Raw genomic sequence first — 12,588 nt, 5'->3', positions numbered from 1 at the left:
CATTTCAACCATGAGTTCTCACTATACAATTTTACCATTTTGATTAACATACTTGTTTTAGGACTTTGCATATGAAAAAAAATGAAAGTAAAAATATATGTAAATCTTAAAATCATCTGACGGAGACAAAACACGAACATTATCTTATTACACCAAATGTATTGTTATAATTTTGACAATAATTGGTATTGGAATTCAACAACTTTTATCAGCGAGCCTCTGGTTGCGTGCAGTAATTGCCGTAAACCGGTTAAAGGCACAATCTGTAACTTTGCATCAACAGCACGCGTCAATTTAATGACAATCTCACAGCTTGTCTCTCCTCGCAGTCCCAAAGAGTTTTATCACGGACCAGCACAACAATCAAATAATTATCATCTGCTACATGAAGCGCGGATGATATGGACTTCGTTATCGCCTGCTATTGATTTGTATTCCCTGCAGACAACAGCGAAACTATTCCTTTCGCAGAGAAGTAAGCAACAAGCATCGATGAATTACCAGTGTATACTAAGTGATTTGACCATTTTCGGCGATACTTCAACAAATTGTTTTTAGATACTAATGCTTCACAGCTGTGCGTGCGATAATATCATTGTTGAAGTATATCTAGAAAGTTACTAAGCTACTTAAAAAAAAAACTCCCTTATAATGACATTTGAATACTCATATACGTGAACCACCATACTTTAATTTGTACATTATTGGAAATGCGCTATCAAATAGTATTCGGGCGGACAAAACAGAAATACCGTTCATATAGCCAATATGGCCCTCTATATATTTAGAAATACCGTTCATGTAGCCAATATGGCCCTCTATATATTTCATCATTACCGCACTTTTGAGTTTTTTTTATTATGTAACAATTACATTATCCAGGGGGGGGGGGGGGTATGCATATAAGGGAGCTTACCGGGTTTAAGTGAAGTTAGTTGAAACTTACATCCAAGATCACACTTTCTGTCTGACAAAATGATATAACGTGCATATTCTATATAAGGCCCTTACTTACATATATTTTATAGTACTCTTAGGATCCATATTCTGACGGACATACCGGCAGGATTATCAGAGAAAAATCTTAAGTTCCCGACGGCTACAGAGGTAGGGGGCTAATTATGGGAAACTAGTAAATCAATAAAAAGTAAGTAGACTTCAATAATTTTGTCAGTCGAATTTTCAATTGAATGAAAGTAAATTCACAGCAGGATGTCAATCGCCATAAAGAGGTTAACAAAATGGTTAAAAATCAACGTCATAACGGAAGTCGCTATAGTGGCAGTGATGTCAATCGCAAGACCTCACTGACGAAGAGAGGTATGCATGCTATTTGTGTAACGTTCATACGTTATAACGTTGTAAGATATTGTTTTGCAATATTGCGATATTCTTTATTTTATAAAAGTTTTGGATTTATATTAATATTAAAGTCCTGCTTTTAATGGCCAGCGACTTATACGACCAGAGTTTTCAAATTTAACATTGTCTGTTTATAGGTTCATTTTAATTAAATTGTATTGTTAAAAATGTTTTTAGGTTGTATAACGTAGGCAAAGCTTTGTCGAATGATACAATATGCATTTTACACATGTGTCAAAATCGGATCATTTGACAACTTCATATTAGACAGGTCACAAAAGTATTAAGTAATCTTCTTGTTATACACATTATGCAAAAATACTTAGTTGTTTATATATGTGTATGTTATTATTATTTTTTAATTAAAGAGAGGGTGTTGTCATTAAGAAATTCATTGTTAGTGTTACAGCTTTTATCGGTATATACATTTTCGCGTAATGTATTTCCTCCAGCAAAAGGGTGTATAGATATCAATGGGGAGACGTGCCATGCACAAGATCCCTAACTCTACACTTTCTTTATTATTATTGCTTTGCGTTGTTGTTTGTATGATATAACTTTTCAGTGCAAAATCTTAGGTACTGTATGATGTAACTTGTCACGGCAAAATCTCCGGTACAATACAAGATGTAAACATGAAACTTTATTGGTTTATATACAATGTATATCAATGAGGAGAAGTGTCATTTACAGGAACCATAATCCTACACTCGTTTAAATAAGAGTTATCGAGCTACATGTATTTTGTTTAGTATGATGTAATTTTTAAAGGCAGCATCTCAGATACAATACATGATTTCAATAGGAATCTTCATGTGTGTGTAGTGATCAATGACTAGCAGTGCCGTGCACAAGAACCATAACGCTACATTCTTAAATAAGACGTATTGCCCTTTGTTTTGTGTAACATATATCTATTTAAGGCTATATCTCAGATACTATTCAAGATTTCAACATGAAACTTCATGGGTGTATATATATCCATGATGAAAAGTGACATACTCAAGAACCATAACGTTACACTTTCTTAAATACGTGTTACTGTCATTTGTTGGTTTTGTATTATTTAACTTGTCAAGGCTGTATATTTGATACTATAGAATGTGTTGTTAGGATTCTAACAGATATCAAAGGAAATGCACTCATTCAGAGACGCAATTTATTTTGCCGGGGATATCAATTTGAAGAATATGCTAGTTCTCCTATTATGTGCCCGAGGATACTCGGTATTCTGCTATCGGTCATGAGACCATTGTTTGACACGGATGACAAATCTCGTATGTTTAAATTGCCCTTGCTTTATAAATTGTACATCAAGTGATTCGTATTTTTATAGATAGTAGTAAAAGATGTCAATTTTCCCGCGGACAATGCCGCAAGGAAAAACAAAACAGATTGATGAGATATAGAACCGATAACATTACGAAATCGAATACGGGTAGTATACACTTGATGGGATAGAAACTCTATAAACAATGATTTTCTTATTGTGTTTATTGTTGCATTTTATATTTTTGTCAATATTGTTGGTTTTATAGTTGTTTTTTTACGTTAACTAAATATAGTAGTTTAGATAGCATAGCAAGCAATTTTGAAAAAAAAATCGTTTCATAAGGAGTATGGCATGACCTTTATCTGGAGGATTATCATTGATCAGATTGGGAAAGTGTTATACTCTCAGCAGCCCGGATCAATGGCAATACATAATAACTTAGGTGTTGCAACGGCGTTTGACAGTTTATATTTTATTTGTCTAAGTAACCTGTTCGTTCTTATGTGGTACGCCTGATACATGCCATCGTTTTTAGGGACGCGATGCTTGATTTCCAGTAAGGCATTTTAATAAAAAAGGCATTCATCAAACATTTCAAAGCCTTGTTAACGTAAATGTTCGCTACCTGCTATATAAACAATGGCCTTTTTGACGATGCTGGAACAGCATCGTCTAAGGTATGATAACCATAAAAAAATTCTTCACAATGGCGACCTATGTGAAAGACCGAGCCAGTCCGATTGAGATAACTCGATTTTTCTAATCGAAATATCTCGACCTCGTTGATTTTCATTGATAAAATTCTCCTAGCAGAGTTGTCGTTCGTGTTTCAACATTCAACAATGGCCGCCCCCATGAGAGTCTCGAGTCAAAACTTTCTTACTGCATAAATTGGCTTGTTTCGCTATTTAGAAGCTGTCATTTATGATATATGAATTATTTATTCACCAAATCTCCGCTAATGACAACAATGGATGGAATTCAAAGGATATATTCGATGTGAATGGATCACTTTCTACAACAATGGCTTCGCCCATGAGAGACTTGATAACACTCGTGTCAAAACTTTCTTATAGCTTAAATCGGCTTGTTTCGCTATTTAGTAATGCAACAATAAATGGAATTCGAAGGATGTATGCAATGCGAATGAAGCACTTTCTGGATCTCGACAGCTTGACAAAGCAAAACTGGCATATTGATGATACTGGTATTTTTAGTTATCAATGTAATTCACATTTTGCTTTATAAATTTTGTTCGAGCATTTTGCGACTTATTGAATGGCTATGATACCCGATATCAACATGTCATATGGGATTTGCATATCATCAAGCTGTCCTGAAATACAGCATTGACTACAAACTCTTTACTCAAATTACTGGTTTGTATGAATTCTTTATCTTTCTATTTAAGTAGTTGATACCATATAGTCCAAATAATTAGACATAATTAACCGTTTAGTCCATGTTTATCGACCTCATATTTATAGGAGTAGATATTATGTTAAAGGGGCCTTTTCACAGATTTTGACATGTTTTGAAGTTAGTCATTAAATGCTTTATATTGATAAATGTAAACATTGGATCTTAAAAGCTCCAGTTATCAATCCAGAATAAAATTCTTTAAAAAAAGTAGTCCGCAGCAGGGCTCGAACCAGTGACCCCCTAAGTCCTGGAGCAAAAACGCAGTAGCCTGCTCGACTATTCTGCCACGTATAAATGGTTGACGTACTTTATACCTAATATATGCAATCTTCATAGTTTCACACAATTAAACAACAACAACATAACTCTCCAAATTATTCAATCGTTTCGCGTTGCAACGCTTTATAATTTTCAAATCGTTAAAATATGCATACAAGGGCTATATTAGACCATGGTAAATGTTCAGTAATACTGTTTCCTAAAAATAACATAACTAAAACGAAAATTTGCGAATCCGATACAACTTTTTGTCAATTTTTGTCAATTTACCAAAATGTGAAAAGATCCCTTTAAAGTTAAATGAACTGTATCCCAGTAAAAGAGACATTAAGGTGATTGTGGCCAGTTTAGATCCAGTTCAGCCTGCAGTTACTTGAAAGCTGTTTGCTTAAGAGCGGTACAATGACAAATAGTTTAATTGGATACTGATTAGACTGCCCTTTTCCTGTGACCTGGCTCATTAAATTCAGAAGCCTGGTAACAGTTTAACGTTAATGTTACCAATGTGTCAGACCAAGGCCTGGATTTTGAAATCTAGGACATGCATGGTCAGAAGATACCATTTAAAATTACACATTTTTTTCAAACACATACAAATGCATACAAATATAAATAGTAAAATGCACTATGTCAGAAGGCATTTGACTTCGGCTGGTGCCTTGGCACACCAGGTGTTTCGGTTGCAATAGTTTGATGGACTCACTACTTGGGTGTGTAGTTACATTATTTACAGTATATCAAACAGTATTGAGCATGAACCAATGCTTTATCAAACATAAATAATTGATGTAAAATGCTTGAAGGAATAATATTTTAGGTTTAAGAAGGCATTTTCTTTTTGTTTTAAAGGATATCTTTAAAAATATATTTTTTATTAATTTTTTGGCAACAAGGGGTAACACATTTTTAAAACATGTAATTAATTTTCAAAAAACTGGTACCATGAGTAGCATGAAACAATATTTTTTTTAAACATTTGTAATTGATGAAAATGATTGCTAAATAATATATAGGGTCTAATAAAGCATTTTTTACTTTTTTTTTAAATAGTTTACTTTGAAAATTATATTTTTCATGATTTTTTTTTTTGCAACAAGGGTTTATGAAATTTAAAACAATTTACTGGATTTTTAGACCAAAACTGGTACTATGATAATACTATGATGAACTCCGCCAAAACATTTATAATTATATTGTTTATTCTTGAAAATGTATTTCCCCTATTCACTAAAAATAACACTTTTGATCAGAAAATTCATATATAATGATGTTTACTTTTATTTTCAAGAAGCATAATGCCTCTTTTTAGTTGTATTCAGCCACAAGTTCTTGTCAGCCACTTAAGGGTTATATATTGCCTTTCTTTTACTAAATGAAAAATAATTCTACACTTTGAGACATTCATTAAATATTTTATGTCTTTACAACACCGACAGGCTAATAAATTTACATATCAAGTACTTCCATATGAACAGGACCATTCTAGGCGGGCAACCTAGCAATCTTGATTTGTTCATATATTCCTATCAATCTGTTATATGTGTTATGAATCATTTGTTCGGAGAACATTTAATGTTTGTTATAACTTTTTAATAATTAAATGTTCAAAGTGATATTGTTATTGACCGATAAACCAACATACATATTATAAGGGAATATTTTATTAATTATTTGCATTTTATCTTACATGAGAAATATTTGCTTAATGTTTTTCCAAAGACCTATAGATAACACAGATTGGAAACTCTCGTCTTCGCGATAGCGATATGAGATATTATCTAACGGCGGACGCGGGTCACGTGACATCGATTTTGGAGATGCCGGTGTACCTGTAGATTCTTCCCTGTTCCAGCTACTGTCGGCCATTTTGTTTTAAAGCAATTAATTATGGGCAAAGTCGGTCGCCGCAAACAGACATATTGAATATTTTTTGTGAAAATAAAAATAAGCTTTTATTTTCTTTGTTGATAATGCTTCAGGTTTTCGTAGTTATTATTCTTATGTATTATTAATTTATCGGAATTTGAAAAAGAACAATGGATTTGTTCATTATCGATAATTTTTGAAATATTAAAGCCCCAAACGATTTTTTTCAAAAACTTCTTCATTTCTCATCACAGATTGATAAAGTAAGATGGTTATGCTAGGTGAGATGTTAATCTAGGTATTATTTATAAAAAGTAGACGAAAATAAGGCATTTTAAAGGATTTTGCCTTTGTACAATTTTATACTGTTGTTTCATTCAATCATTTTCACACCTTTTCGAGTGGTTTGTTTCTTTTTTTAAAAACTTTTTTATTTCTCATCCTTAATCTTTGAAGTTTGATTTGTATGATAAAGGAGAGATGTTAATCTAAGTATAAATTACAAAAACGTAGAAGAAAATGTTCAATTTAAAGGATTTGGCCTTATACAATGTTGGTACAATTTTAAGCTCTTTTCCTCTGTTGTACACGATTGCTGTAAAACGTGTTTTTATTCATTTTTATAAACTTTTTCATTTTTCATCCCAAATAGATAAAGTCAGATTTTTTTGCTTGGTGATATGTTTATCTATGTTTGAATTAAACAAACTGGAGGGCAATGTTCATATTAAAGGATTTTGGCCTTGTACAAAGTTGGTACAATTTTTAGCTCTTATACCCTATTGTACACATATGTCGTCAAACGTGCTTTGGTTCATTGTGAAAACCTTTGTCATTTTTCATACAAAGATAACATCTCCTTCAGTTCGCTAATTGATCCGACAATTAACACGCGCGTGAAATGTTTTGTTTTTCTTTTCGCGACATCCTAGTCTGTGACATTTTATTAATTACCAATAGAAAAAAAACTTGGTTACAAACAAAACTTTAATAACCTATAACTCATGAATAAGATCTAAATAAAAAAATAGAATTAAAAAATTCAAAAAATCCACAGAATCAATATTGAAATAAGACTAACTGAAACCGTTTTTGGATCGAATGATCATAGCATTTATTATACTGTAATGTTGTTTTTATCAGAGACCTAGATCTATGTGTCCACATATATCTATCCGTTTTGAAATGATATTATTTTACAAGGTTTTAAATGTTTGAATTAAAATGTATACAAAAAAAATTTATCAGCAAAAGCCTTTCAAATAAATTATTCAACGGCATTCTCGCCGCGATTTGGAAATTCTTATAGCGCTATTACTTCAACGATCGCGGCATTATAAATTCTTATATTAGGTTAATCAAATCGAGATTTTGTAAAAGCATAATTACTCATGTTTCGATGAAACTTTATTTTATAAAAATCGGATCATTATTGACCAAGTAACAGCCGCCTTTCTATAGCGCCGTAACATTTTCGCATAACGGCTCGATAATCGTAGCCGTTGCTACTGGACACGTCGCTATCTTTTCGCAATCGTGATACATCGGCTATCTTCGGACTCCTCCGATTGATTTATGGAATAAATCGTCTGGTGATCCAAAGTGTTCTTATCAGTTTCTCGACCACGTCACCCCGTCGCGAGATAGCCCGATAAGGCGCGAAGTTTCCAATCTGTGTATTCTATAGGTCTTTGGTTTTTCAAACTATAGAGCATTTTATATACAATTAATAATTGACGACGTTCATCAAAAAACATTCATGAAATGGAAGTTTAAAGATAAAAATTAATAATGCAAGTTTTATCAGATATTCGTAATAATTTTCAATATAATTGAGTGTTTGAGCAATGTGGATGAATGAATATATCGGAAAAAACGAACACTTGTCTACACTTGAATTATGATTTATTTTTCAATATTTTATGCACTTAGGTTTAGACTTAATGCGTTTTAAAAAGCATTTATAGACAGTGTCCCTCCCCAAAATCAAGGAATTATTAGTTATCATTCATTTGTGTAATGGTATACAATAATTTTGTGGTAGAATATTTGAGAAAAACGTTAGAAACGAAACTTGTCAGTGATGTAATTTTCCATATGGTAATGGAAATTTCCGATCGTCGGTTTCCGAAAAACAATACGTCACGGTTTCCAAAAATATGATGGAAAGATTTTGGTGTTAATGAACATTACTGGTTTATATTTTAATAATTTTGTTTCTCATTTGATAAATAGGTAATTTCAAGGCTGATAAACTTGAAATATGCAAGCTATTCTTTCGTTTTGCATATGTCTGTGGATACATCTGTACAATCGGTAATTTCCGTAACTACTCGTTAAATTGAAGCAGACACTAGTTTAAATTAAAAAAAATATGTTTTACACTAATATTCTACCTCTTTCTTGCTAAAAACTAATGCATGAATGATTTAAAAGTAATATTGCATCGTTTTCAGTCAGGAACACTGTCTATGACCGCGAAAAAACCCCAACAAACTTACTTTTTACGATATTTACTTTATAAATAGCTTGCATGCGGCATCGCATTGCATATTCCGCAAGATAAACATCTCGACTTTATTTAATAGATGATTTCGGACTTTTAAATCAAATCGGAAAATAGCTTTTAAACGTAATTTAGACCCATGTTTAGCGAGATAATTAAGTACCACTTGTTATTTAATGCCAAATTGTGACATAACAAGTTGCCTCCCTTGTTGGTTCATGCTACTGTATTATTATGCCCCCCTTCGAAAAAGAGAGTGTATATTGTTTTGCACATGTGAGTCTGTATGTCCGTATGTCCGTCCAGTAGAGGGTTTCCGGATGATAACTCAAGAATGCTTATGCCTAGGATCATGAAACTACATAGATACATTGATCATGACTCGCAGATGACCCCTTTTGAGGTCACTAGATCAAAGGTCAAGGTCACGGTGACCTGAAATAGTTAAATTGTTTCCGGATGATAGCTGAAGAACGCTTATGCTTAGGATCATAAAACTTCATAGAAACATTGATCATGACTCGCAGATGATCCCTATTGAATTTCAGGTCACTAGGTCAAAGGTCAAGGTCACGGTGACCCGAAAATTAAAATGGTTTCCAGATGATTACTCAACAACGTGTATGCCTAGGATCATGCAACTTCATAGGTACATTGATCATGACTCTCAGATGACCCCTAATGATTTTCAGGTCACTACATCAAAGGTCAAGGTCACAGTGACTCAAATTTGAAAAATGGTTTCCGGATGATAACTCAAGAGTGCTTACGCCTATGATCATGAAACTTCTTAGGTACATTGATCATGACTCGCAGATGGCCCCTATTGACTTTCAGGTCACTAGGTCAAAGGTCAAGGTCACGGTGACTTGACACAGTAAAATGGTTTCCGGATGATAACACAAGAAAGCTTACGCCTAGGATCATGAAACTTCATAGGTACATTGATCATGACTCGCAGATGACCCCTATTGATATTTAGGTCACTAGGTCAGAGGTCAAGGTCTCAGTGCCATAAAACGTATTCACACAATGGCTGCCACTACAACTTAAAGCCCATATGGGGGGCATGCATGTTTTAAAAACAGCCCTTGTTTTGAAAATGTTTTCATGTAGTATACTTATATTGATATTTACAAAATTGATGCATATGAATGATAGACTTTACTGAAATCATTTTAATTATACTGAAATCATGACAGTGAATTAATACTGATAATTATTTAATATATTTTGCTTGATACAATCATGTACATCTATATCAAATGAGATCATAATGTAACTTCAGTGATGAATTTCAGTGAATTAAATTAAATCCAAAACATAAGTAACTCCTATATCTCTCTCTCAGCGCGCACACCTAAACATCCTGCAGTGTACCTATCCAGATCCAGATAAAAAGATATGATACATAATTATGTATATAATATTGTTCAGAGGGGATGATTTTACCTCTTTTGTATCAATGTACTGTTTTACTTCTTTAATCAGTTTGTTTAAAGATATATAAACATAGCTCCAGGGTCTTTGCTTCAGGCAATGAATATTTCATATCCTGATCTCTTTTTCTAATGGATATTTTAACTAGTTCCTACATTCAATACAGTCAAATATATGTTAAGTAGTATCTGTACACATTGGTAGATTAAATTTGTACATCAAATATTATTTTTTAATTGTTTTAAAAAGATATAGTTCAAATGTTCATAATAGATTAATTTAGAACCTTAGTCATGCCACGGAGATCTAGAGTCCGTGGTCATGTGGTAATTAAACATTTTTAAATATAACCACTTTTATATGGAGTCCTGACCAGATCTCAAATGCATATCCCTTTTCTCTGTCATCCTGGTCATCTCCTATCAAAATGGCAAATTATATGCAGAACCGTTCTTTATACACAATGGTTGAATGAAAAAATTGACATCCTTTTCACATGGAAATTTCACTTTGACAGTCATGGAAAAAGAGCCTGCACAACACAGATCAAAAATACCTTTTATTTGTGGATAATGCCATATCTTGAAACTCTATGTGCATAAATATATCAAGTCTTCATGAAATCAGGACAACACAAATGTTTTTTAAGTCCTTAATTGACCTGGCTATAGAAATCAGATTATTATAAGTCTATTTATGCCATATGCTTTGTGTATTGTAAACATACACACAATATTGCAGGTACATGATAGCAATAAATAATAACAAAGTCATCCATACTATAAATGTCAATGGCAAAGCCTGTGAGAAAAATTTGAACGCATTGAGTGTAATCACACAACGTGCTCATGGTGAGCTTTTGTGATCGCTTTATGGCCGTCGTGGGCCGTCAACATTTGCCTTGTTAACTCTGTAAATGCCACGTTTATATTTCAATCTTCATAAAATTTTGCCAGAATATAAGTCTCAATGATATCTTGGATCAGTTCCAAAATGGTTACAATTGGCTGAAAAACATGGCTGCCAGGCCCAGGGGGTGGGACATTTTTCTTTATATTGCTATAGTAAAACATTGTTAACACTCGAGAGGTCACATTTAGTTTCCGATCTTCATGAATTTTGGTCACAATATTTGTCCCAATACTATCTTGTTATCTCAGGTGAACGACTTTGGGCCTTTCAGGCCCTCTTGTTTGTTCATTTTACCATTTGAAGAAAAGATATCATTGCACAGATGTCTTTTACTTTAAGAATGTGTTATGCTACATTTCTTATGTGGCTTGTTCGGGGTATATTGTTTAGCACGTGTCGGTCAGTCCGTCAGTCGGTCCGTCCACCAGATGGTTTCCGGATGATAACTCAAGAACGCTTATGCCTAGGATCATGAAACTTCATAGGTACATTGATCAAGACTAGCAGATGAACCCTATCGATTTTCAGGTAACTAGATAAAAGGGTAAGGTCACAGTGACTAAAATGCTTAGGCCTAGGATCATGAAACTACATAGATATATTGACCATGACTGGCATATGACCCCTATTGATGTTCAGGTCATTAGGTCAAAGGTCAAGGTCACAGTGAGTCAAAAAAGTTTAATGATTTCCGGATAATAACTCAAGAATGCTTACGTCTAGGATCATGAAACTTTTTTTTATATATATTTTTTTATTCAAATCATACATACAATGTAAACATGTATATGATCATACAACATAGTGATTGTACAAAGCAATAAAGTTCAGACATGTTATACAAAATATGCTAATATATATATAAAAATTGGAGAGAGAGAAGAAAAGAACAACAGAGGAATAGTTATGAAAAATGAGTTGTATAGAGTCGGAAGAAAGCATACTGGACGTGTGTGTTTTGTTGTATATTCACAATGATCTTGTCAGATTGAAAAAAATAAACAAAAATAAACAAAACTATTTTAGAGAGATAAACTAACATTTGAGTGAAATGTATATAAGTGGACAAAACATTATGAGAATTTAATCCGATTCCATTTTTGTTCAAATATTTGTAATATGTCATTACTGAGGGCTATTTTTTCTCGATCTGGATTTTTAGTTTAAGACTATGGACAAAACAATTAAAATTTGGTACTTGTTTTTTGTACTTCATGTTTAAGATAAAATATTTCATCAATATAACCATATAATTCACAATATTATTACAGTCTATTGATTTCAATGAGTTAATTCCGAAACTTACATTTAAGAAAGATAGTTTAACGTTTAGTTGATGTTGTTCAAGAAAAGATATTAATTGATTCCAAATAGGTTGGATGTGTTTGCACTCCCAAAAAGATGTTCTATAGTTTCAATATTTTCAATGCAGAAGTCACACAGATTTGAATTAGATAATTTGCATTTAAAGAGATATTTATTTGTAGCTATAATTCTATGGATGTATTTATATTGAAAGTTTCTCAGT

This window comes from Dreissena polymorpha, chromosome 1, assembly GCF_020536995.1.
Source record: "Dreissena polymorpha isolate Duluth1 chromosome 1, UMN_Dpol_1.0, whole genome shotgun sequence".
In the NCBI taxonomy this organism is placed as follows: Eukaryota; Metazoa; Mollusca; class Bivalvia; order Myida; family Dreissenidae; genus Dreissena; species Dreissena polymorpha.
The sequence above is the reverse complement of the archived record's forward strand: the minus strand, read 5'-3'. Positions refer to the sequence as shown.